Raw genomic sequence first — 27,975 nt, forward strand, 5'->3', positions numbered from 1 at the left:
ATGTCAGAACTTGGACTGTTATCTCATTGTGGCTAAAATTTGGGTGCGACACGAGTTCCAGAAATCACAGAGCGATGCGCTGCAATATCCAACGCTTGATGTCTGATGGGGTAACTGCACAGTGCCGCCAGCAGTTAGACGAGCAGTTGGGAAGAATCAACATTTCTGGAGATGTCGACAGCATGTGGGCCCTATTCTCGAAGCTGTAACATCAACGACGCGGGAAGTAGTTTGCGCTGGCACCGATCAAGACGAAACGATTGGTTTGATGAAGAGTGCCAGAGAGTGACAGACGTGAAGAATGTCGTCAGAAGCCGTATGCTTGTGGCCGGTACCCGGCAGAACAGAGAGTGGTACAGGGTAGCGATAGCCGAAGAAAAGGTTAAAAAGGCTTTCAGCGGGCTGAAGAACTGTAAGGCTGCTGGGAAGGGCGAGATCCCAGTCTAGCACGGAAGTGAGCAGGCTGGTTGGATGGCCTCATACGCCAGATCTACAAAAAAAGGTCACAGACTGGAGTGTGCCAATAACAGAGGCATAACCCTGCTGAGTTAGGCGTTCAAAATACTGTCGCGCATTCTGTTCAACAGAATGAGGCCACTCCAGGAATTTTTCGGTGAAGTAAACCAAGCTACGGTTCAGATAAATTCTGGGAGAATAATTTGTAGACTCATCATCTGTTGACGAGTTGATTTTAAGGCAGCGTAGATTCAGTGCAAAGAAATTAGCTGTTGCAGATTATGTCTGGACATGGTTTTCCGGCGAAACTAATTAGACTGATACCTACAATGATGGATGGTTTCGATGGTAGAGGTGTCAGCCCCGTGAGACGGATTGGTGAAAAGAGATGAATTTTCAAATTTTATATGTAACATTAACCCTCAATAGCTTGGGACGAACCTTGAAATGGAAAAAGCGTGGACATGAGGGGGTCCAAAATTGACGTTATCATCAATTTAACGAATATCTCAAGATCCCAATGAGTTAGAACAGACCTACCCAACCTTTTCGGCTATTTTTCGACATAAGTTGTTGGTGCGTTCGCAATAATAGACCAATATGAACAAAATTAGTCTCAGATGAAAACTTGGTAACTCTTCGCTAGCGATACAAGCAAAGGTAAAAATCAGTCCAACCCGCGGGCCGGATCAATTTTTGGACTTAATTGCATCGGTAGCAAAGAGGTTGATATTAGCATCCAACCCGATCCTCGACCGGTGGGATTCGAACCCACGACCCTCAGCTTGGTCTTGCTGAATAGCTGCGCGTTTATCGCTACGGCTATCTGGGCCCTGGAATTGTAGATATATACCTGATATCAAAAAACCGATTTGCAGCTGCTAATTGAGGTCAATAGCTGTCTAGTAGATGGACCTGTGGACTACTACCGGTTGTGAACGGGCGAGCCTCGCAAGGATCTACATGGTCTTAGGTAGGTGTTATCAATGGCGATACTGGTAAAAATGTTTTATTTAAAAGTTACGAAAAAAAGTAAAATATTTTCAATTGATATCTACAACAACATTTAGTCACTGAAATTGTGTAAAAGATAGTACAGTATATTTGTCTTTAAAAAATTGGATCGGGTTTATGAATCGCCTGATTCTCTAATGGTGCTTTTATATATAGTCAACTCTTTCTTACTCAATATTTAAGGGGCCATCGAGTGAGGGAAATCTGAACTTTTTTTTACCTAACGGATGTATTTCAATTTTTTTTCTTCCCTGACAGAAAACTCTTGATCTACGCTGAATAACTATACTGACGACACCAATCTACTAGCTTATCACGGTCTTGATGTACAAAATAATAAAAAAAGTTATTAGCATCACCTAGCGGTTGAATTTCTAATTTGATTTTCTACCGTCCGATACCTCTTCATTTGCCATACATCTTTGCCGACAACACCAACCTTTTAGCTGATCAGGATCCTTAGATACGAAACAGCATAGCATAGCATAGCATAGCATAGACTGACTGTACATGTCAATGGTTGCTACTTCGTGATTGATCGGAACTGGTAAGAATTGCACTACGATCCAAATGAATAAGGGATGGGAGTTTCCGCTTACTCTCGAAGTGCAATTTTAGCAGATCTAGTATTATTGATCAATAACGGCGCCGGCCAAGTCCTTACAGTCAGTTGGGATGGGGAAGGAATGTTAGGGTGTAATGATTGTTGCTTCTTGAGACCGAGAATACCGTTGCATCTCGACAATCACCACGGGAAGGGTGTTTATTAGTGAGGGAGGAAAAGATCTGGGAGTCACCTCTGGTCGATGATGCGATCCATGGACAAGGGGGAAATATACGACTTATATTTAAAGCTAGTTTTGTATTTTTGTCTCGAGAAGTTTTTGGTAGAAGCTTTAAAAAATACGTCAACATATATAATGTCGAACAATTCAAAAGATGTTTTTATTAATGACGAAAACTGAAAATTACATGTATATATTTTAAATTATATGAAACAGGAATAATGCCAACACTTGTAGTGACGAACTATACATAGTTTGTTTGAAAATTACATATGAGTATAACTGTGCATTTTGTCTCGATATGGTAGAAGTTTTAAAAAATACGTCAACATTCACAATGTCGAACAATTCAAAAGATAATTTTTAATAATGTCAAAAAGAGAAAAATATATGTATATTGAAATTGTGTAAGAAAAAAGCATAATGCCGACCCTTATAGTGACGAACCATACAAAGTTTGTTTTAATATTACTTAAAAGTTACGCTTTCAAGAATATATGTGTTATCACAAGCATGAAACGAACTCACCAGTTGGTAATCCATCCTCGACTGTACACAAAACTGACACTGACAGCAAAACTTCTTGGCGTCCCGACAACAAACCGTCTTGCTTGTGTCTTCCCAAATACCTACCCAGCAAGACGCTCCAAAACAGAAAAAAAAAATCTTCGGAGACGAAAACACGCGCGAAACCGTGAGCAAAATCTATCGGACGACGCAAAACCGAGCTGTCCTGCTTGGGCTTCACGAAGCACTCTTTAGTTTCAAACGCTTAAGTTTAGGCCAAAAACACAAGTTTACTCAATTTATAATGCTTTTCGTTAATTTCCAGCCAAAAAACATTTTTTTTATGATTTTTTAGATTTTATCACACCCCTTGCATTAAACTCAAGTTTTGGGTGTATTTTGTTCTCCGTGTTCCTTCCAAAATGTCAGATAGGAACAACCCTAGTACATAAACGTTCAGCCCCTGTGGCGTTTTTGTCGACTACTTTAACGTCAAACATGATCAAAAGTGTCAAGGTTCAAATTTGGACCCATTTTTTAAATTAAAGTTTAAATATGATATTGCCATTCTTTGAGCGGGAAAGTTTGCCAAAGTGGTTGCAAGAATATGCTCTATCGTGTTATATAATCAAACATTTTAGGACCCTATTGGATGTATTGACACTTGCCAGAATTTGGCTGTCGAGCAAGTGGCTTGCACCAGAGTCTATGAATGGAGAGTTGCGCGAAGAGTGAAACCAAATCTACCTATCGAACTGTCAAACCGTCTACCTATCGAGCAGACCAGCAAAACAGATAGGGGCTGTTTTCGAAGACGAAGAAGAACAACCATTCAAAGAAGTCTCTTCGCGCAACTCTCCATTCATAAACTCTGGCTTGCACCACTTTCGCAACTACCCAGTGGGCTTGAGGGATTATTTCAGCAGTGTGAACGGGGGCAAAATATCGCACCGCCCTATTAAGTCCGTCACCACTGACAGTTGTTGTCGGTGTAAAAAAATATGCCAACTACAGCATAAGCATATCTGTCAAATGCCAAGAGCAAAACAAGGGGTGAAAATATAAAAACCATTTGTTTCCACAAGATAGCTCTCTTTTGCTGACTGATCCTCAACCGGAGTGCAGTGCGCGCGTGATTAATTAGTACTACCGTATAGTGAGGTTAAACAATAACACCTCGTGGTGAATTCCACTATCATTTTAGTGTTGTTTCCATGGTTGTTTCATTTGTGAATCGTAGAGGTTAAACGTACAATTACCTGCGGTTAGTAGTGTGGCGGTAAAAGTGTAAGCAGAACCATAATTTGCCAAATTGATTGTAAATTGTAGGTTACCGTATTTTCGACACTCACATACGCTTTGTATAATTGTGAAACATTGTATTAAGGAAAAGGTGAGGGAATTATATTGGTAAGGGACGTCACAGGGGTTTTGCCCTGATTTGGTAGTGTTTTTCACCACTCTTTTGATTTGTCCACTTTGTTCGGGTCCAAAAAGGGACCTTCAAGGCTCGCCGCTTTTGGATCCGTGAGAGCTTGTTTGATCACCCCTGGCATATCGTTGGCACACTTTCTTCTCACACGTGCAACAACTGTTAGAAGGTTTTGCAACCAGTTGTTCCTGCGAAAAGTAAACCTCTATCCACTGACGTAGGTTCATTTGCGAAAGGTAAGCCAACTAAGCGACCCTATGATACTAATTATCAATCCTATGAGCTAGCAAGTTACAAAGTCATCATTCTTCTTGTTGTTGGGGATCTTGAGACACATACGATTAAATAAAATTGGTTGCATGCGACAACTAGCGAATGAATTCTGAAAGAGGTTTTTAGCGTTAGCGTAGTTACGGTATACTTCGTAGATTGGATACTAGCAATATTCATGTTTCTTTTTTGATAATCTCATCCGGATTACTTTCAGAAACATGATTGGGGAGTAAACCTTGATTCAATTTTAAACAAGAAGATAACCAAAAGCATGAATATCGCTATTCCAGACCACGCCCATCTTTACCGTAACTTGGAACAGGGGGAGGAAATGTTGGTGTAGCACTTACTTGGCGAGAGCCAACGACTCCCTCATAAGTGCTACCGAAGTGGAGATTGGGAGGGGTAAAAGGTCATAGGATTCGCCAGCGATCGACCTAAGGCATTGTTGTTTAAGTGTTTTGAAATATATTCTTTTGAATGCCGGCAATCAAAAGATGGATTTTTTTTATTTTTTTTTATTTTTAACAGTGTTTTGCGAAACTTTTAACTACAACCCAGTGAACGATAAAATGATTTATGTGAGGCTATCCGCTTATTAACAAATAAATAGCGAAACCGATCCCTCCAGGGTCATCGGATCAAAATGAAATGTAAAAAAGGAGAAACAAAAATAATGTTTTAAACGCGACCGAGGTAGAGTTTCCATCTATTTCGCGTCATCGCATCGAAAAAAAAAACAATCGCGTTTTAACTAGCAATGAAATATCCTAAACAAATTTAAAAAAAAGATTCCGTGTTAATTCCAATACCATATATAGCCGTGAGGAACGAAAGCGCCGATTGAAAAAGGGTATACACAAAACAAAACAAAAACATCTTCCATAAGTGAATAATCGGAACAAACTCACCAAATCCTCTAATTCAATTTCGAGCAATGTCTGCTTCCAGCACGCTTTTTTTGTGTGACGTGAGACTATTCCAGAAACGGTTTTGGAACCTCCACGAACACTTCCCAACTTGCACTCCAACGAAATCATATACTTTGATGACAAAAATGCATCATAAACCTAGAACATTAAAACATTCCATCAAAATCCTTAAAAACACCGAAATTTTAAAATAACTAGCACCACATTTCTTTTCAACACCTGATGGCAACCGTCTGAGTATCCTCTCGGTACAAATGTCATTGATTTAAATCAACACTAATTTTAATAGTAGTAATTTTCCATCTGCACTGCACTGAGCACTTCAAATAAGCTTTAAAAATAATAAAAGATACTTTATTTGCTATAGAAATACCGAAGAAAATCGGTATTTTCGAGACAAATTGACAGCAGCAAAATTTTTCACGTCCGTCCATTTTCGCGCACCGCCTACTCCCGAATTCTAAAAGTGATTTTTGTTTGCAATTTCTCATCGTAATAGGCTGTTTTTCATCCCGCTAATCTGTCATGAAACGGCCTAATTTTCTGCTCTACAGTGCGGTAATAGCCATTATGCAACTGAAACCAGTTCTGTAATGTTCCATTACGCAACGCTTTCTCATTACGCAACTGTTTTGAGTTGAGTAATGAATCTTAACTCAACATTTTTTCAGAAATTGGAAAATAATGGTGAATACATTCCGATATAATTTCTGATACCCTCTAGTGGGCTTTTACAAAATTGCAAAATAGTAGTTTACGGAACAAGTTGCAGAATAATGATTTGTACAGCACGAGTCGTAAATTTATCCCACGAGGCTTGCCGAGTAGGATAATTACGACGCGTGCTGTAAAAATCGAGTTCTGCAACGAGTTACGTACAACATTTTTTGCAATTTCGAGGAAGACCACATGAAGGTATCAGAAATTATATCGGAATACATTCACCATCATTTTACAATTTCTGAAAAACTGTTTTGTTACGATTCATTACGCAACTCAAAACAATTGCGTAATGAGAAAGCGTTGCGTAATGAATCATTACAGCACTGGTTTCAGTTACGTAATGACTATTCCCGCACTGCATACTTCAGTGCAGGAAAGTAGGCCGTTTCATGACAGATTGGCGTGATGAAAAACAGCCTATTACGATGAGAAATTGCAAAAAAAATGTTTTACGTTACTCGTTCTAGAACTCGATTTTTACAGCACTCGTCGTAATTATCCTCGGCAAGCCTCGTAGGATAAATTTACGATTTGTGCTGTAAAAATCATCCTTCTGCAACTTGTTCCGTAAATTACTATTTCTCTACCAGATAGCTTTCCATCTGCTGAACAGTTTTATCGAAGACACCAAGCTTCAAGTTGATCAGAATCTTAAGATTCAGATGATTGAATAAAAATTGTTGCTGGCTCACCTAGCAACTGAATTCTCAATTAAATTTTTCTAAACAACTTTACCGAAAACATCAACTTTCTAGCCCATCGGGACAATTTGTGCCGATGACGGCCTGGTTTCAGCGAGATTTACTCAACTATAAAATATTTATTGCGTATACTTGGTCTATTCAGAAAAAAAATATTGAAATTTTTCAATACTGAGTCATATTGTGAACATTTCGCAAACTGTTTGTTATATTGTGCAGTCAACTCTCCACATCTCGATATCGAAGAGACCATCGAGATAGGGAGATACCGAGACAAAGAACATATTTTTGATGAATACTGGATTGAAAATCGACCCGTTGTAAGGAAAATTCAAAAAAATTATAAACAAGCAGATGTCATTTACCGTTCCTAAACTATTCAAAATCACGATAATCTGGTCTAGTATCCTTTGATATTGGGCATATCCACATATGTAGAGATAATTGGGAATGAAAAACCAACAAAAACCAATCTAGCTATGGAGATATCGAGATATGGAGAGGAAAATTGTATGCAGAATTAAGGGACCGAAGAAATCATCGACATAGGAAGAGATATCGAGATATAGAACATCGAGATGTGGAGAGTCGACTGTTTATAATTTGACTAATTCTCCTTATAATAGAACGGTTCTAACTTCTATCGGTTTTGTTAATCAAAACGATTACGCTTGTAAAGTGCCATGTTTACAAGACAACATACCGCTATTCAATGGAGAAAACATTTTGTCACAACAGGTATGGGTGAATCTTCAGTGCCCCTTGCCAGTAGTGTAAGAAAATGCTGTTCAAAAATTCATCCGAACGAATTTACATCTACCGTTTTAAGTGACACCAATTCAACCACTGTTTTCACTTCCCGATGTGTGAATCGATATGCGAAACGGCGAAATTATCATGATCTTTATTTTAGGCGGCTTCTGTCACTGCCATCAAGCTCGCAGCCGACAAAAGTGTGAAATCTGTCTTTTCCACTGTTGTTGGCAACAGAAGCCTGTACGGAAGATTTATGTTTGTTGATCGACCCATTTAGCGAAAAAATTAATGCATGATGAAGTGATGATATTTGTTCGTTGCGAGTATATCATTCCGTTTGAGATATTTATATTCCTAGGTGCAATGTGTGGGTTGCCTACTGTGAGATAGGCAAACACATAACGGATACGGATACGGTAAATTTTAGTCCAAAGTTAAAGACGCGAGGGACATTTTATCAGCATATTGGATGACAACGCAGTTTAAAACAGTAGAAGTGATAGCCAGCGTACCGTTTTGACTCATATTCCGAACACTTGAGGCCAACAGTGAATTCAAATGCACCTGGTGGGCACAAATTAGCTAATATTTATGAAAATTTATGTTTCTTCGCAATGTCATACTGTTAGCTGTTGGGTATACCGATAAAAATATTCACCGTTTTGACTCATATTCCGAACACTTAAGGACAACAGTGACTTCCAATGCACCTGATGGGCATAAATAAGCTTAAATTTGCGAAAATTTTAATTTATCTGAAAAGCCTGTCTGTTAGTTGTCGGTTGTGCCGAAAAAACTGTTAATTTTAACTTGTTCAGTATTGTTTTTACGTTAAAGTATGAAACAACATTTTGATTCAAATGCCGAACATTGTGTTAATTATGTTTCATATTCCGAACACCTTGATTCAAATTCCGAACATCACGAATAAAGCGTATTCAAATAAATAATTTCGCAAATAAATTTATCTAAGCTTGTTTTACTGGTCTCGACCTAGGGAATCATAACTACTCCCGTGTTATAAAATAGATTGGAAGACGTTAAAATTGAATTGTAATTGACTACCATTTCCTTGTAATTTGATGACATATTTCAGGGAAACATTTCAACCGAATCGTCATACAAAAACGGAGTGTTAGGAATATGAGTCTGTTCGGAATTTGAGACAAAACGGTATTTAAATTTGGTTAGTATTGGTTTTACTTAAAAGAATGGAACAACATTTGGATTCAAATGCCGAACACTGTGTTCATTCTGTCTCTTATTCCGAACACCTTGATTCAAATTCCGAACAGCATGAATAAATTGTATTCAAATGAGTAATTTCGCAAATAAATTTATCTGAGCTACATTTACTGGTCTCGAACTAGAGAATCATCACTACTCCCGAGGAACAAAATAGATTGGAAGATGATTAAATTGAATTGTAATTGACTGCCATCTCCTGGTATTTTGATGATATATTTCAGCGAAACATTTCAACCTTATCGCCATACAATAACCGAGTGTTCGGAATAATAGTCTGTTCGGAATTTGAGACAAAACGGTACTTAAATCAACTTATCAACTGTGATAAAAGCTAAGTTGAATAATAAGGCCATTCAGTTGAGACGAATACTCAATAGAATATGAAGAGGAACTACCGCCAGTGTAGGCATAAATGTCCCATATGGATAAAGTTGGCATTACGAGAAGCATTCCAAAATTCTAATTTTATTTCGACATGTCATATTCATTTAGCACTTATTCTGCCACAATCTATCAGCCAAAAATGTATAGTTAAACATAATTTAAGTTATTAAGTTCATGTAGAGGCTATTATGCTTCTGCTTTTCAATATGGTACTACACACTACATTTTTTAAATTTTAAATGTTGCGAAGGAAAAGTGTTGGTTCAAAACTCCATATGGTACAGTTATGCTTTATGGACAGAATACCCAAGAAACCATCCCAAGTAACCATAAGCACTAATAATAAGCCCTTAATCAGCATCATAGATGCGTACATGCATCATAATAGCACTACAAATGCTTACACACCTTATAACAGCACTTCCACTGCATAGAAACCCTATTACAGCATCATTGATGCTTCTAAGCCTTATGCATACAGGCATAAAAAAGCACTATATTGGCTTTATATTCGCATACAGGGCATCCCGACTAAGGGTACAAAACAAAATTATATCAGCATATTTTATTATGTTATAAGTTTTTTTCGAACATAGGTTGTTACAAACTTGATGCAGGATGTTGTTAACATAACTAGAATTATAACAAAAAGTGTATGAATAGTAACATAAACATAACAAAATGTGTTTTAATTGTATAAAAACCAAGTTATAATGTTTGATACAAAGTATCACAATTAAAATACTGTTCGATATACGATACTATTGTATGTTATTGAAATGCATAACTATCTATTTATTTTGTTATAAAGTTGTTAAAAATGAACAAAAAAATATCTGAATGGGAAATAAAACACATTATGTTATATTTCTGTTTTATTGTGTTCTATGAATAAAGGAGCCTAACAGAATTATATCATAATATGATATGCATATCATATTCTGATAAAATTTTATTATATTTTTGTTACAAGCCTCTAGCCGGGATGTTTAAATGCCATCCAGTGTTTTGACAGATATACCACGTGCTTTGTGTTTGCATATAGTGGTAGGAGGGAGTCAAACATAAATTTTCTCACTGCTACAATTGCAGGTTTTATGACGGGGAAAAGTGATGGTTTAAATTGGTCACTTTTCTTTCCAATACTATTCATCTTATGTGGCCGTAGGAGCAAAGGAGCAGGACAACAACTCAACAATACGGGTGTCGCAGGTTCGAGACGCAAAATGAGGAATTTCATCATCATAAAACGAGGATCAAAATGTGACAATTGCAAGTTCTCAAAAGGATGAAAACCACCAAAATGAATAAGTCTGATACGGAGAAGTATTATCTGTATCATTTTATTATATTTTTTGCATACTATTCGAGGTTTCTGTTTTCATTCATTCATTTATTTACCTCGTGTACCAGTTGCTTGCCGCATACGCGAAGGCTCTCTGGCTGCGTACGCGAAAGCACAAGATATTCGCCCTGAAAACCTGGCGAAAACAACTGACGTTTCTCACGTGGTCTTATATCAGCATTAGTGGTGCAGAGAAGCACGGTTATATCTTTACCATATATGCGCATATAATGCTGTTATCGTGCCGCATTATCGTGCTTACTGGTTACTTGGGTAGTCAATAGGTACATTTACACCCTAGGCTCCCTTATCAGCATTGAAAGTTACACTGCTACAGACAGATGTCTAACGCGTGCCACTGTAAACATTGAACCGATAATCATCGAATGAGGCGTCCGACCACAATGCAGCGACGACGACGTGTTAGGTATTATCACCTTGATTAAGTGTCGTCTGTCTGCCACAATATTTACCCGCAAAGATAGCTGTCAACAGATGATTCATGTGGCAAATCAATGTGGATTTCCTGTTATTAGGAGATGGATTAGTTGTGACCTTGGGAAGATTGCCAATAAAAAAAAACTGTAGATCAACCTGCGGCGTTGTCAAGTTTTTGTTTTTCGTGGCCAAATTTACCCTGTTTAATAAATGTTTTTATTATACCCTTGGAAATTCAAATATTGTCAAATATTTTTTTTTTTCAAAATAACTTTTTCGTTGATCTCTGTCAGTTTATTAGATTAAATTTAAAAATAAAAATTGACACGCTGAGGCGCAATCGGCAATCGCATATAATTAAACAAGTTTTAGAATAGAAAAAAAAATCTCAGAACTCGTGTTTTGGTCATTTCACTGCAAAATTAAACTGTGGAAATCATCCTCTCTTAGATCCTTTTTTTAGACATGTTCGTTGCAGAAAATAATTGTATCCTTTTTTTAATTCATCCATAATCTAAAAATTTTTAACACAGCTGGCAAATGTCTCATTAGATTGCGATGCATGTTAACAAGCCAGCATTGACATTATAAAAAAGTTATGCTGGTGCCATCCCCACAGTGGACTACGTAGATTCGCTGAGCCAAGAGTTCAAGTTAGCACATATTGGTACGAACTGGAGAGCAACTTCCTGGGTATGTTGTCTTGTCGTGCGAGTAAACACACTGAAAATTGCATTATTTGTCGACGGGATTTCCGGCAGCGCAAACACACTCGACGTTGGAGAAAATGACGCCGTCGGTTCGTTTGCCATATCCCGACGGTCGATGAATGGAGGCTGGTAAGAGTTTTAGCTCCCAGCGCTGCAAATAGTGTTACGTCGGTACTGTGGTCCTCGTGCTGTAGCCATCAAGCAACTGTCACATTTACACCAGTGCCATTTATGCGGAACAGCGGACATCTAATGCCATAACGCAGCAACGATGGAAGCTCCTCTGTGCCTGACTACGTTGTCCTGTTGGACCAGTTCACTATGGGAAAAATTCCAAGCACTGTCATATACGGAGAAGAATTTGTTGAGATAACAATCCTGTGACTTACTTTTGCTTACACAAAAAAAAAAAAAATGTTTCGTAGTAAAATAAACTTACTTCAATACTAAATTTACCGTCAAATAAAATTCATACACTTCATTGATGATTTTAATGCAAAATATTGGTCGTCGAATATTCCAAAAGCAGTTCCAATGACAGAATTTTATTTGATGAGTGCCCCTCAGGATATTTCTCAAATCAATACCTTGAACTAAGGCACTTGTTTTCCTCTTCAGAAACCCTTCTAAGATTGATTTGGTATTAAACGACTCTAGTTAGCTTTGAAAGCGCGCACAATTTTAATTTAGGACTCACTAGTCCATTTGAAAACCACGTGAATAAAAAAAATCCTGGGAAGTGATTTGGAAGAAGTGAGAGCTATTATTAAAAAAATCCTTGCAATGATAAAAAAAATCTTGCAATAAAAAAATTTTTTTCATCATTATTAAAAACTTCCCGAGCGAAGTTGGCATATTTTCCTGAAAAACGGAAAAATGCCAAGATTGTATCAATACAAAAGAGTTTTTTGAACTTTTGTCGCGATATTTGGATCACTCGCCCATAGTGCACTTCATTCAATTGCGATCGATCCACTTGTTACCAGCAATAATGGCGCCACTCGGGATGATGGGATGTTGGAAAGCATCGTCGGCGGCAACCGAGCTGGTTATGCTTAAAAACAAAAAGCCCAACTTCCGGCGGGATCGCGATCACTAGATTGTTAGCTCCACGCACGGTGGCGTTATATTTAGCCGCAGTCCCATTGCAGGCGATAATGGTTTGGTGGTGGTATATCTTTGACATTTATTAGATTTCATCCCGGGGACAAGAGCATCAAATTAAATCAATCAATCAGAGCTTCCCATCTTTCCTGTGTCGTTCGTTAACTGTTCGTTGCGTGGGAGAGGAACGTTAGGGAAGCCCCTGTTGGGAGTTGAATTTCCGGCGAATCAATGTAGCATCGGAGACAATGCGTAAGCCCCTATCTGGAGGAGGGAATGTGACAAACTGGAGTTGTATTCCGAGAAATCTAATTCTGTACTGGAAAGTCATGTGAATGAATTTTGATTACGCTGACATCAAAGGAAACATGGGGGTATTTTGAACTTTACCCTTTATGGGGAATCCTAGTTCACCAAAAAGGTTTTCGCTGTGAACTCTACCGCATCAAATAAAATAATGTTGGTTAATTTCATGCAAATATTTCATTTATAACATTACACAGTGCAACAAAAGAAGAAGTAATTAAATTCTGACTGAAGTTCTTGAAAGTACACATCGATATAAGCAAAAACCTATTTGGGTTTTGAAAAATTAGTTCGACATTCAAAGCTTGATTTTTCTTCAGTATGGCTATAGAGTAAGGTGGGACAAAAGTTTGACCTTGTGAAATTATGAATATTTCAGAAAACCGTTGGAAAGAAATATAAAAAAACACACAGTGAACCTTTAAGATGTTGGCTATAATTTAGCAGAGCAAACTTGTATTAAAATATTTACCCAGTTTGAGGTATAGCAGCTTTAAAATTGATTGTCTTAAACGTAATTATTTGTTTAAACTAGGTATAAACGTAATTCCCTACCCATTTTTTTATATAAACTTAAAATTTAAGAGCTGTTAGATACATTCCATCCCTCTTTATAAAATAAAACTTGTATTGTAAGCTACGCAAGAATACCATTTTTATTTTATTTTCTTAAATTTTCATCATAGAATCTTCAAGAAAAAATATATTTGGGACAAAGTTTCGTGATGAAGATTTTTTTCAATATAAAGGTTATATTAAGAACAATTATTAGTCGATTTTCAAAGTTTTGTTCCTTTTTTTTGTTAAAATAAGTACACTAAAATAAATTAACTTACGATAAAATAAGAGTCTTGCAATTATATTGTATCATAATAATCATCATGATGACTTCTCTAGGTATTAATTTTCTAGCTATTTAAATTTCCTGTAAAAATTCAATAATTATATAATCTTTAGTCCATTTTCATTAGTTAATCGCGATTGTCTATCAAGAACACTAGGTATTTGAGCGTAAAGGTCATATTTAGCTCTACTGATTTATTGTTATTGATAATGAATTGCGATTAACTAAAGTAAATGGCCTATAATGTTATTTATTTAACGACCTTTTGAATTAAACTTGATATGACTTGAACATTTTTACTTTTAGAGAAGTAATAATACTTCCCGAGTAACACACATGTTATAATTGATGCATATTAACTCTTATATTACAAAATCAAGTCATATAAGAGTTAATATGCATCAATTATAACATGTGTGTTCCTTGGGTTATGGTTCAGAATAATTCAAAATTATTATTTTATAATCAAAACTTTGAAAATCCTCCAAAAGTTGTTCTTAGAAAAACTTTTTTTATTAAACAAGTCTCCATCATTAAATTTTGTCCAAACTTTTCTTTCCTATTAAGATTCTACGGAGAAAATTTTAAAAGATATTAAAAATAGTGTTTTTGAGTAATTCAAAATTTAGGTTTTCTTTATGAATTTTTCATGATGAATAATAAAAATAGCATATTTTTTTCTTGTAGTCCGAACGATTCATCACAACTTTTTCACAGATCATTTCTCTTAACAATAAACAGTTTCGGAACTAGAATTTATCAAACAAATTGCATGCACAATTCATAGGTCATTTTAACAACAATAAGATCGATTTATCAATGGAAAACACTGATTTTACCATAACTGAACACTTACTTTATTTACTTTTGATAACGCTACGTCCTTCAGGACATAACCTGCGTCACAATGTTACGCCAACAAACTTGGTTCATTGCTGCTAGTCTCCAGTTTCTCGATCGCCCCACGCTTCCAAGATCCTACTCCACTTGGCCAATCCACCTAGCACGTTGCGCTCCTCTGCGTCTTGTACCGACCGGATTCGAGGTGAACTCCATTTTTGCGGGATTGTTGTCCGTCTTTCACACAACGTGCCCCATCCTTCGTACGCTTCCTGCTTTGGCGACTTTCTGGGTACTGGGTTCAACGAGGAGTAATAAAGCTCGTGATTCATTCTTCTCCTCCATACGTAGTTCTCACATACTCCGCCAAAGATCGTCCTAAGCACATGTCGTTCAAAAACTCCTAGCTCCTTGCTTGGAGAGCATTGTCCCCGTCTCATGCCCTTAGATGACTACCGGTCTTATCAGCGTCTTGTACATGGTACACTTTGTACGGAGGTGAAGTTTACAGACCACAAGGTCTTATGGAGTCCGTATTAAGCATGACTTCCGGCAATGATACGTCTTCGAATTTCTCTGCTGCAGTTGTTATCTGACGTAACCAATGATCCGAGGCATACAAATTTGTCCACCACCTTGAACTCATCTTCACCGATCATCGCGCGTCTGTCAATGCGAGCTCTATCGCGCTCGGTTCCTCCAGCCAGCAGATACTTCGTTTTCGACGTTTTTACTTTCAATCCAATTCGTTCTGCCACCTGGAACGTTCTTCCAATGTCCACCATTCTCGTCCATAATTTTCCATACACGGGTAAAAATGCGGCACTCAAAACAAGGAGAAAAGGTCATGATTTTGGGAGGAAGGTGTATTTTCATGTTATGAAAATACACCATGACCAAAAGTCATGAGATCATGAATCTTTTTACCGTAACGCCAGCTGTACGTTACGTTTCAAAAGTGTAAATTCAAATTATCAAATCATAAACTATGTATGCTGGAACCATGAATAATATTCATGAAAACATGAAAACTATTGATGGATTTAGATACCTGTCATTTATGATTCCAGTTTTGGTGATGAAAAGTGGAAATTTGAGTCATGAGATCATGAAGCAGGATCATGAAATCATGAACTAACTTCATGAAAACATACAAACGTCAATTATGATCCCAGTATATTTTTCATAGGTAAACAAATAACATGAAGAAAAAAGAACCACGTGATTATTGAGCTGAAATCGAATTCAGGTTAACTTCTGCGTTCATGAGTCTTCTCATGGCGTAGTGGTTAACGCGCCCCAACTAGAGATCGGGGAGTCGTGAGTTCGATTCTCACTGAGAAGACGTGTAACTTTTTCGCAAATCTTCACATCAATTTGTCCATCTAATCCAATTGCAAATTATATGTAATGTTTAGCTTTTCGGTAGTTGTTAAACTTCCACTCGGCTGGTTAGCCGTAAAACCACGTTTCATAATTAAAAACAAACATGAAGATGTTTTTTGTGCCGGTAGTTTCGGAATGAACTGTGAGAAGAGTCAACTTAACGAGTGCCACATCTTTGGCAGGAACGCGAACATCCGGTGGTTAGGTTTACACGCAAAATGCCGTTTCAAACATCAATTGAATTGGCACACCGTCCCTGGGCTGCAAAATGCTGGTGGATTGTATTGACGATGGAGAAATCCTAAACGACTCTGCGGGCGTGGAAAGTGTTAAAGATCAACCGGCTGCCGAAGGTTTGCGTGAGCTGCTCTATTGTAAGATGTCCGCAGAATGCATCACATCCGAACATTCAAAATAGCCGACGAATTTGTCCAGCAAAACCTTTGTCAATCATTGCCTGGTACGGAATCATCAGCTGACGAGTACATTTTCGCACATCTAATAGCACCGGCAGTCATTGGGTCATCGATATGATGGCAAAGTTCCGACGAGCATGGTATTCAAATTAACCCTCTTCCGCAAACAAACTTATTTATAATTTCACTGAAAAAAAACACTACCGTCGCAAAAGACGTGTTGACTTAAATGAAAAAATTGACAGTTGGATTTATGTAACGCCCTGAGCACACAAATTTTTGAAGAATAGCCATGGTTTCATGACTTGTAGTCATGATATTATGAAACATAAAATTTTATGATTTCATGACTTTTTGTTCATGATTCCGGCAACGGATTTTTTTCCGTGTAGCTTCTCGTTCCAAGACCAACGATTCCGACCGCATGAAGCTGTATCATCTGGCGATGTCGCTAGTAGGAGATGTAGCTGGCCTGATAGACGCAAAAACTATCAGCGACGGCAATTATCAACGAACATGGCAACTTCTGGAGGAACCTATCGAGGACAAGAGACGTATTGTTTCTGGGTCAACAGTTCAACGACGATTCTGAGCAATTCCAGATGTACATCCTTTCGGAGGCATTAACCGATGACACCAAGATGCACTGGGAGCATACGATGACATGATCAAGTTCTTGAAGGATCGTGTTTTCGTTTTAGAAAGGTATCAACAGTATGGATATGATTCAAATCAGAATCAACGAATCAAGCCAACATTATCCATCGGCAAGATGCCGGCGCAGAAAATCAGCTCAGTTACCATCAGTTCCAGTTCATCCCAAGGTCCATATAGGTGGCAACGGTCATCTCAGTTATCAGTGTCCGATGAGTGCCATGAGCATCCCTGATGCGATCAGCAGGATTGTGCCACAATTGCCTCCGCAAGGGACATCAAGTCAGAGAGTGCACATCGAGCAATAAGGGTCGCAAGTGCGACAAGCGGCATAACACTCTTCTCCACGAAGACAGCAATCGGAACAACAGCCAAGAAGGGAAGCCAGCCATGTCTGATATTAGGCATCCTGATCAATTACCACCCCTTCGGTGGTAGACCATCCCGTGTCCACTACATGTGCCAGCAAACATGTCCAATCAGCAAAGACAGTCTCGTTGCTTACCGCCGTCATCCGTGTCATCGATCGAAACAATCGATTTCATCAGTGCCGTGTTCTGCTCGACAGTGGGTCACAAGCCAACTTCGTTACTGAGGAAATGACCAATCGCTTTGTTATGCCAAAAACATCAGCCACCAGAGACAAAGTGTTAATTAAGATACAATCAGCCGACGGACATTTCCACGCCAACATCGAGTGTCTGGTTATACCAAAGGTAACAGGTACTATTCCCAGTACACGGATAGAAGTCAGCCACTGGAAGCTCCCGGCATCCAACTCATCGATCCATAATTTTTCAAACCTGGAAAAATCGACATGCTGATCGGAGGAGAACACTTTTTCGACATCCTCATGCCCGGTCACATTTGCATTTGTGACAATGAACCACAACTTCGAGACACGCATCTAGGATGGGTGGTAGCAGGAGTAATCAACGAGCCACACATATTTAACACACCAACTACGCATCGCTCGATTCCATCGAAGAGTTGATACATCCATTCTGTAAGACGGAGGGAGTACCAAATGCCTCTCGACTTTTATCCAAGCAGTAAGCATGCGAGGCGCTCTTTCAATCAAAGTACAGTTCGCTTCGAGTAGTCAACCTTGTTGGACGTATATCCGAAACAGTGGTGATCTATTTCAATAGAAGAGAGTTTGTTACCTACAGTGCGATATTGAGTGCCTTTGTGCCTCTGTGCGGTTTTTGGCCAATAGAAATTGTGAACAAAAGAAACGGACAATGGCGACCAACGGCTATCGTGAAAATACCATGCGTATGTACTTCGGACGGGAGCTCACCAATCCGAAAGATAAAGAAGTTTTTAATTTCTTCAAAAAGAATGGCATTAAAAGTGATATGCTTTTGTCAATGTACCGGGAGGGCAAGGAATACTCCGTCTTTGCCAAGTTCCGCGATGAAAGAGTTTTGAAGGAAACGTTGACAAGATTACCAGCTACAGTTGCTTTTGAATACGACAATGGCGACAAGGTGTCCATCGCAATTTCGATTGCTGGAAAACAGTTTCGATACGTTCGTATCTTCGGTCTTCCACCTGAGGTTGAAGATAGGGAAATAGCAAAAGAGCTTCAGAGCCATTCATCACATGGTGCGTGAAAAGTATGGCGCCGATACTGGCTACCCCATCTGGTCAGGCGTCCGCGGTGTGCATATGGAAATACTTCGTGATATTCCAGCTAGTATGCACATTGGACACATGCAAGCTAGAATTTACTATGATGGACTACAAGTGAAATGTTTTATTTGTGGATCTACGGATCATGTGAAGGCAAACTGCCCGAAAAGGTCTTCAACGGTGAATGATCGCCTAAGGAAAGTTGTTGGTGATGATATTCGTGCTGGTGCTGTTGCTGCTGGGGTGAGGGATGATGGTGTGGTTGCTGCTGTTGCTGAGGGTCATGATGGTGTTGCTGGTGGTGCTGCTGGTGATGCAGGTCCTGGTGAGACTGTGACGGCCACAAGCTACAAAGATACTCTCTTGGGAGTTAAACCAAGGGACATTGGGTTGATTGGATTGAAACCAAGTGCTGGTTCAAGTGGAATGGTAGTTTTAACAAAGAATTCAGATCAGGCTAACTCAACTGACATTCAACATGAAACGGTGAGAAGCAAACAAGTGTCGGAGTCCAACGAAATGGAATCCGAATTCGTAGTTGTCAATCGCAAACGGGGACGCACTCCAAAACGAGCGGGACAAAAGGAAACAGATTCCGATCTTTCGAGCACGGAAGCTGATCATAATTGCAGCGAAAAGGCAACTACGGTTCCTATGACGCCAGTCATAAGTGAGCTGCAAGGTGCCAGAACAAGATCTAAAAGTAAGCAACTGAAAACAGATGAAGGTGAGACATCAATTTGTAAAGAAGTTCCGAAATAACAGGTCTACATAATGAATTATATTTTATCTGTTGGAACTGTCAATTTAAATAGTTCAAACTCAGATTTAAATCAGAACTTGTTAAAGGATTTTATAAGGGATTATAACTTAGATGTTATCTTTCTTCAAGAGGTAGTATTTGAAAATTTCCGTTTCATAAATTCTCATAAAGCAATAGTGAACAGACAACCAAGATCATTAGGTACAGCAATGTTAATCAGAAATGGGTTGGATTACAAAGATGTTCTCTACCACCCTAATGGGAGAATATTGTCAGCTACAGTTGCAGACATAAATTTTGTGAATGTCTACGCATTTTCGGGAACGAATAGAAAAAAAGAACGTGATGAAATGTTCCAAACAGATCTTGCTGTGCATCTCAGTAAGTATCCAAGCACATCAATGATATTGGGAGGAGATTTTAATTGCATTTTAGAAACAGGTGATTCCAGAAATTCAACTAAAAATTATTCAACAGCTTTGAGGAGTTTGACTGATTCTCTCAAACTGAGCGATGTTTTATTAAAAAAGAAATCCAATGAATATACATTCCTTAGAGGTGATTCAGCTTCACGAATTGATCGTTTCTACGCGCATTCGTCTATGATTGAGAATATCATTCAAGCTCAAACTGTGACCGTAGCTTTTTCGGATCATCGAGCTGTTTTCTTCAAATTAAAAGTTCAAAAGCAAAACTTGGCTCTGCATGGCAGGGGTTATTGGAAAATTAACGCACAGATGGTTGATAATGATGAAATTAGTTCGAGGTTTTCCACGGAGTTTGAAAACTTAAAAAATAGCCATATTTACTCAACGGATCGCAGTTCTTGGTGGAATTTTGCTTTCAAGAGGAAATGTCGAAGTTTCTTCAAAAATGAAAGTTGGATTGCTTATAAATCCCTTCTTCAGAGTAAACAAAGTTTACATCACCAAATGAATAATTTAACTGATCGTTTGATTCTCGGAGAGGACGTTTATGATGAGTTACAAGTAACCAAATCAAAAATCATGGAAATAGAAATTGAGCGTATGGCAGGAAGTGTTTACAAGCTTGGTCCTAAGTCGCTATCATGTGATGAAAAAATTAGTGTTTATCAAATTGCTGCACAGTTGAAAAGATCTTCTTCGTATATTCGTTTGAAAGATAATGGAGTTTTGATTTCCGATCCTTCATTACTTGGTAATAGTATTTTCGAACATTTTTCAAAGTTGTTTGATGAAGACCATTCAGATGAGGTCAATAATGAAGATGTATTAAGCGATGTAGATGTTTGTCTAGACTTAGATGATCAGAATATGCTAATTGCACCAATTTCGATTGATGAAATACAGACGACACTGAAAATGTGTTCATCAAAAAAGTCCCCGGGTCCAGATGGCCTAACGTATGAATTTTATTTAAAACATTTTGACACTCTCAAGGAAGAACTCTGCTATATTTACAATTCATATCTACTTGATTCAATCACTCCTCCGAAGGAGTTTACCTCTGGTATTATAACACTGATACCAAAAAAAGGGGATGCGTATGATTTAAATAATCTTAGACCTATAAGTCTGCTTAATGCGGATTATAAATTATTCAGCAAAATTCTTGCGAACCGAATCAAGTCAGTTTTGAAGAAAATTGTAGGTCCTGGTCAGGTTGCATGTGTGGATAATAAGTCTTGTGTTGATAACATCAAAAACATTCGCCGATTAATTACAAGATCTCTTGAGAATAAAAGGGTCAAAGGTTTCTTGGTTAGCCTTGATCTCCAAAAAGCATTTGACAATGTAAGTCATGCTTTTCTTTGGAAAATACTACGGAAATATGGTTTTCCCGATAAGCTTGTCACCTGTTTACAGCAATTATATGCGTCTGCTACATCATGTGTACAATTTAATGGATTTCTTACGAAAGAGTTCCCAGTTAAAGCATCCGTTAGACAAGGGTGTCCTTTGAGTATGGTACTTTTCGTAATTTACAATGAGCCTCTCATACGCAAATTACAAAATAGTATCAACGGCGTTCTTGTTTATGATAGGTTTTTGGTCGTTACAGCTTATGCTGATGATCTTACACTCTTCGTGAAAAACGAAGAAGAGTTTGATTTGATGCTTGATATTATTAATTCCTACGGTATTCATTCTAAGATTAAATTAAATCTAGATAAATGTTCATTTGTTAGAATTAACAATTGTAAAGGAGGACCATTTTCTATTAAAGAGGTTCACCACCAAAAAATACTAGGAGTACATGTGTCATGCAAATGGACTGAGATGTCAAAAATCACATATGATAATATAATTAAAAATATTCAACTTCAATTGAAGAATAGTAAAATTAGGAATATGAATACCCACGCAAAAGCAATATTTTTGAACACATTTGTTCTTTCAAAGCTCTGGTACATAGCGCAGGTAATTCCTCCCAGTAACCTCCATCTAGGTAAAATCAAATCCATGGTGGGGCAGTTTCTGTGGGGTAGCAGTATATTTAAAGTAGATCGCAACCAACTATATTTAAGAGGCGAAGACGGAGGAATTGGCCTTGTCGATGTGGAAAGTAAATGTAAAGCTTTGTTCATTAAGAACATTCTTTACGATCGTGATGGGGCTACAAATCCTGAAGAAAACTATTTATTGACACTAAATTGTTTAAGCAGGCTCACAAGAAACGCAAAAGAGTGGATAATGGAAGCCAAACATTTAAAAGAAAGCTTTGATTTGACATCTGTAAAATTGCTTTATTTGTATTTTATTGATAAGAGGAACTTTGTTCCAAAAGTTGAAGAAAAATTTCCCCAAATAGAATGGGAAAATGTTTGGGAAAACATTAATTCGTGTTACATATCATTAGAGGATAAATCCAGGCTTTACTATTTTGTAAACGACTTAATTCCCAATAAGGAAAAATTATTCAATTACGGTATTGGCCGTCTTCAAAATCCGAACTGCGAAACGTGTTTAAGAGTCGATAATAACACACATCGCATCATGGAATGCTCTACTGGTGCACAGCAAGTCTGGGAATGGACAAAAGAAGTTCTAAGAAATCATCTCAAAATCCAATTCAAAAACGCGGAAAATATTTTATCGTGGAAGATAAATCCCAAAAATAGTAGACAAAAAATGGCCTTGTTTATTGTGTGTAGGGCAATTAGTTTTAATCTGTATAAGGAAGGGGGTTTGTACAGTTTTAAAAAGCAACTACGAGAGATGCGTTGGAACCATAGAGTTGCTTTTAAGCAACATTTCGGAAAGTTTTGTAATGTGTGCTAGTTGAAATAAATGTGTTAACACAATTATGTATAAGTTACACAATGTTATGGATAAAAATCTCTGTATATTCTTAACTTTAATGAAATAAACATTTAAAAAAAAAAAAAAAAAAAAAAAAAAAAAAAAAAAAAAAAAAAAAAAAAAAAAAAAAAACACCAACTACGCATCGCTCGATTCCATCGAAGAGTTGATACATCCATTCTGTAAGACGGAGGGAGTACCAAATGCCTCTCGACTTTTATCCAAGCAGTAAGCATGCGAGGCGCTCTTTCAATCAACGTATCAGCGCGATTCAACGGGTAGGTTTGTTGTAAATCTACCATTCAAGGGCAACATGGACCAACTGGACAACTGTCGTTCACTGACACTTAAACGATTCTTCATGTTGGAGAAACGGTTTGAACGCAATCCCGTGCTCAAATAGAAATATGTCGATTTCTTGAAGAATTACGAGGATCTCAACCACTGCCGGGAAACCAAGGAAGCTAATGACCCTCCAAACCACAGCTTCTTTTATTTGCCTCATCATGCGGTTCATCGTCCATCGAGTTCTACAACTAAATGCAGAGTTGTCTTCGACGCCAGTGCCAAATCGGAGCCATCAAAGCTGTTATTCAATGATGTCCTGCATGCCAGCCCAGTAGTGGTGCAAAACGGAATCTTCTAAACAAAACTACGATTCAGAAAGCATGCCTACGTTTTCTCAGCAGACATCTCAAAGATGTGTCGCCAGGACCTCATGGCTCAAGCAGACAGACGCGTCTTATGGCAATCAGACCGATCGCATCCAATGAAGGTATTTGAGCTGTTGACGATACTTTATTTTGTGCCAACACAATCGAGCAAGCCTTTGAGTGTCAACGTCAGTTGAAAGCCTTGCTGGCCAAAGGAGATTTTCACATCCACAAATGGTGCTCCAGTTCCGAGAAGTTCATCCAGTGCATACCAACCGAGGATCGTGAACAGCAAGTACCACACAACGAGTACGGTTCCAACAAAGTTATCAAGGTACGGTATCTTCATGATCGCTACCCCACGAAGCATTCAGCAATCATCGAGTAAGCAAACAACAAAGCGAATCGTCTATTCTGAGATGGAAAAGCAGTTCGACCCTCTCGGCTTATTCGCTCCTGTTATTGTCATCGCCAAACTACAACAGCTGTGCCGCACATCTGTTGGTTTGGATCAACTTCAAATCGTTCGTGAGAAACCCTGTAGTCATCATACCACCCGAATCCAGTGAGTACCAAAGGATAGAGCAGTACCGTTCAGCTACCAATTCTGCCGATATCGTTTCCTGTGGACAAATACGGAGTAATTGAGAAAAAACCTCTGATGGAACGGCCCAAGGTTCTTGACATCACATCAGCTGAGTACAACATCGAGGTCACCGAAAAAATCCTGAAGATGAAGTTCCGGAGTTAAAATCCATTATAGCAACACCAGCCGTCAGATGCGAGTCATTCCAGTTCGTCCAACACTTCAGTTCAATTCAATGCATCATGAGCTACGTATTCGTTTCATCAAACATTGCAGAAAACCACGATCAACCGATTGTGGACATGGAAACAATCTAACTCACAAGCTACGTCAATCTACAGAAACAGTCATCAAGTCAAGCAACAGAGAAGTCTTCATCCAAGAGAGTCGAGTCAGGCAACGATGTTTATACCTACAGCTCAATACTTCATCAGGCAACCAACAAGGTTCCAATCCTTCCCATCGAGGACAGCCTCCGCCCTCCGCTGCAAGAAATCGTTGATACGAGGTCTCAACCGTTTCAACGTAACAAGGAGTAACTTGAGAAACTCTGACAGCAGGAAGCAGTGGAATATTCTATCATCAACATCCTTGCATTCTCTACCCTGGTTGCAACATCAAAACATGAAGCGGAAAATACCCAACTGTTGCCATATCGCCGCATAAAGCACAATTTGAATCACATTTCTGTTCATTCATTTTACCTAGGTATCCATTATTTGGGCTATAAGCAAACTTATCCAATACAGTTCTTTGAATCATAAGTCAGTTAACATCAATGTTATTCCAATCAGTATACACGAGATAATATAGCAGTTGCGTTTAAGGAAGCAAACCGCCTTTGTCTTAACCACAACAGCTTTTTCAAAGCCAGACTTATACAGTGCTCTTCAGAGGAGCTATCGGTCCTTACCCAGATATAACCTAGTTGCACGCAGCAACAAGTTTCATTGGAATCGCCTGGAACAACAAGCACTTTGAGTCTGCGCGCGACGAATGCTTAGAAGAACGGTATGTGTGTCAACGAAGAATGAACCACAAACACGCCAAACTCTGTGGTAAGTTGCTGTATTGGGAAGGGTAAGGGAAGGGACAGGGCATGTTTTCCGAGTAACAACTCTTCATGCGCTAAAAAAAAGGTTCTCAGGTCGAGCTTCTCAAGCATGGATGTCGAGTATCTCTGAAGGTATTGATGGATGAAGAAATGTCCACCGCTTGATGTGAATGCAAAGAAAGACACATAGTGAAGGGTGCCAATTAAAGAGGCCTTACCTGATTTTGTCGCAATAATATTGTAGCGCATCTTATCGAATAGACTGAGCCTTTTTGGGGTATCCGTTGTCGGAGAATACCAAGCTTACCAGGCGAATACTAACCTTATGAATGATATTTACTTAACCCCGATTCAGTGCAGATAAATTATTTGTGGCAAATAATGTCTGTACAAGGTGGAAATAAACGAATTCGAGAAACGACAGGCCTGGAATTGAACTCATGATATCCTACTTCAACAGCAGAAGCGGTAGCCATGTGACAGACCCCGTATGTTTTCAGCTTCAGAAAGAGATTGAAACTACAGTCAACTTTTCCTTACTCGATATCGAGTTAAAGAAATTTAGTAAAAGTGGTTGGCTAGTTTGGTCCATTGGTTTACATGGCTACCCCGATGGTCCCTTGAATCGTAGTTGCACTGTTTTGTGTTCTGTAGCTCGATATTGAGTTGAATTCTTTCGATTTGACTGTTTTACAGGAGATTTAGTAATTAAAGTTAGTATTTAAAGTTGCATCATTTCTGAAATTCACGGTCTCGTCGCGCTGCAGCCGATAGCCCAAATACCCATCTTTATTTGACAACTGATACATGTCAAGCTCCCGGCGGCCAACAAGTGCCCGCCCAAGTCACTGTTTGGTTATGATTGTACCGTGCCATGCACTCGACAAATCCACCGGCGGCAGCGGCATCGCTCGGTGCGTAGATTAATTGATGAGATCGCACCCGCAGTCTGTTTGAATCGGGGTGACACCACCAAATGGTCTGACCCGTGCTGCCTACGCGGCTTCGACAGCGATGACTTTCATCCCAAGGTAAATAGAGTGTGACAGCATGGCAAACACGTATACCCACACTCGGAACAGGGTTGCCACATTTAAATCTGGATTTTACTTGAATTATATGTATCCTGAACTGTAAATTTATTTTTGATTGCATCTTAAAACTGTATACATAATATATTATACAAAATTGAATATATATGGAAAATACATTCAAATCAAATTCAAAGAAATGCCAATATTTTGTAGATTATATCGAGGATAGTTAAATCTAAGTTTTTTTTTCGTAAACATGTATAAATTTATATATTTTTACAAAATTCTGTGTAAATATCTGCATGTATTGAAATCTCTGTTTTTTTTTTCAAAAAATCTGTAGTTTTCGTCTGTATGCATAGATTTTTGGTCACAAAACAACTAAGAAAATCTGTAGAAAAATCAGATAAATCTGAACATGTGGCAACCCTGACTCGGGGGCCAGAGGCTAAAGCTAAAGCAAGGCAAATATTAGTACCGACTACCCTGCCCTCACGCCATACCCCGTCCAAACGCACACACGATGTCGATGGGTGTCCGTATTTTTCTTCCTGTGTTATCTCTGACTCAGCTCCCGGGTGTGTGTGTATTATGAACCAAGCGAGGAAGAGATACAGAATCTGTATATTTAAAAATGCATGCACAAATAGACCATTTGCTCTGCTGGGAAATGCTTGGAATGCACGGGAAGTATTCTGGCGGAGACAATTTTTAGCGTAGGTGTTTGTATAATGAATCGGTTGGCAATTAACCAAAAATACTGCGGTGAGTTTAGAGACGGTACTGTAAGAGATAGGTTTGTTTGGAAAACCAATCATCTGTTTGTTCCATGCCAGTAATCATGAGAATTTCTTTTGAAGTGGTTTGATAATTGTTTTTATGGTATTGTAATTTTTTTTTTATGGTATTGTAATTTGGTGAATTTGAAATGATAAACTTATTAACCCATGTCCGCCCAATGTCCTATAAGGACTGTATTGAAAAGAAGGTAACTCATGAATATAAGAAAGAGAGGCACCATTTATGATTTGGAAATGTTCCAGCCTGTCGAGTACCAGGGTTCCCTTCACAGTATTGGGCCTTCCCTGTGCTATCCGGAGCAGGTGACCTTGTGTTACTCCGAGATAATCGGCTGCCCTTCTTCAGTCTCAATCCTGAGACTAAATAAGGCTAGGGTTATAAAAATTATGTAATTTGGTTTAAATTTTCACCTTTGTAGGTTCGCATTATGCTTTCTATACAGTGTATTCTGTGCTATGCGCCTTTGGCGACTTTCAAGAGATAACGATCTTTGTTTTTCCGCTGCTGGTCTTTTTCGTGCTAAGATTGTAAGAATCTTAATCCTACCTAGCTTGGGTAGTGGCTACGGTTAGGATAGCTCGGATCATTTTTTAGTATTAAGGAACAGCAGCGATCAATTTTTGCATACCCATGCAAAATGCTACAGCCGAAATGGTGTTTATTCAAGAACCATATATTCGTAGGGGAATCCTTTCTTGGTAACCTTGTGGACCCAGTTTTTGTTACTTTCAGTAAACATGAAATGGCGAACTCGCGTGTCATGCCTGGTGCTTACGTGCTCGTTGATTAAACATTCCCTGCTTCACTCATTTCTGAGTTAACAACAAGAAATGTATGTGCTGTCACAATTGATGTTTTTGTTGGTGACCACAATAGGAAAAACCTTTATCATTCGGTGTATTTTCACA

General features: G+C 38.5%; 1 protein-coding gene and 1 non-coding gene across 25 annotated transcripts in view; one reads left to right on the forward strand and one right to left on the reverse strand.

Annotated features, from left to right (window-relative positions):
- Positions 1-27,975, reverse strand: part of LOC5576419 (calcium-binding protein E63-1) — a 372,289-nt gene that overhangs the window by 98,286 nt on the left and 246,028 nt on the right. The window lies entirely within an intron of this gene.
- Trnas-aga lies at positions 16,070-16,143 on the forward strand. Its single transcript has one exon. It is a non-coding gene; the product is annotated as a tRNA-Ser (tRNA).

The sequence above is a fragment of the Aedes aegypti genome, chromosome 2, assembly GCF_002204515.2.
Source record: "Aedes aegypti strain LVP_AGWG chromosome 2, AaegL5.0 Primary Assembly, whole genome shotgun sequence".
Taxonomy (NCBI): domain Eukaryota; kingdom Metazoa; phylum Arthropoda; class Insecta; order Diptera; family Culicidae; genus Aedes; species Aedes aegypti.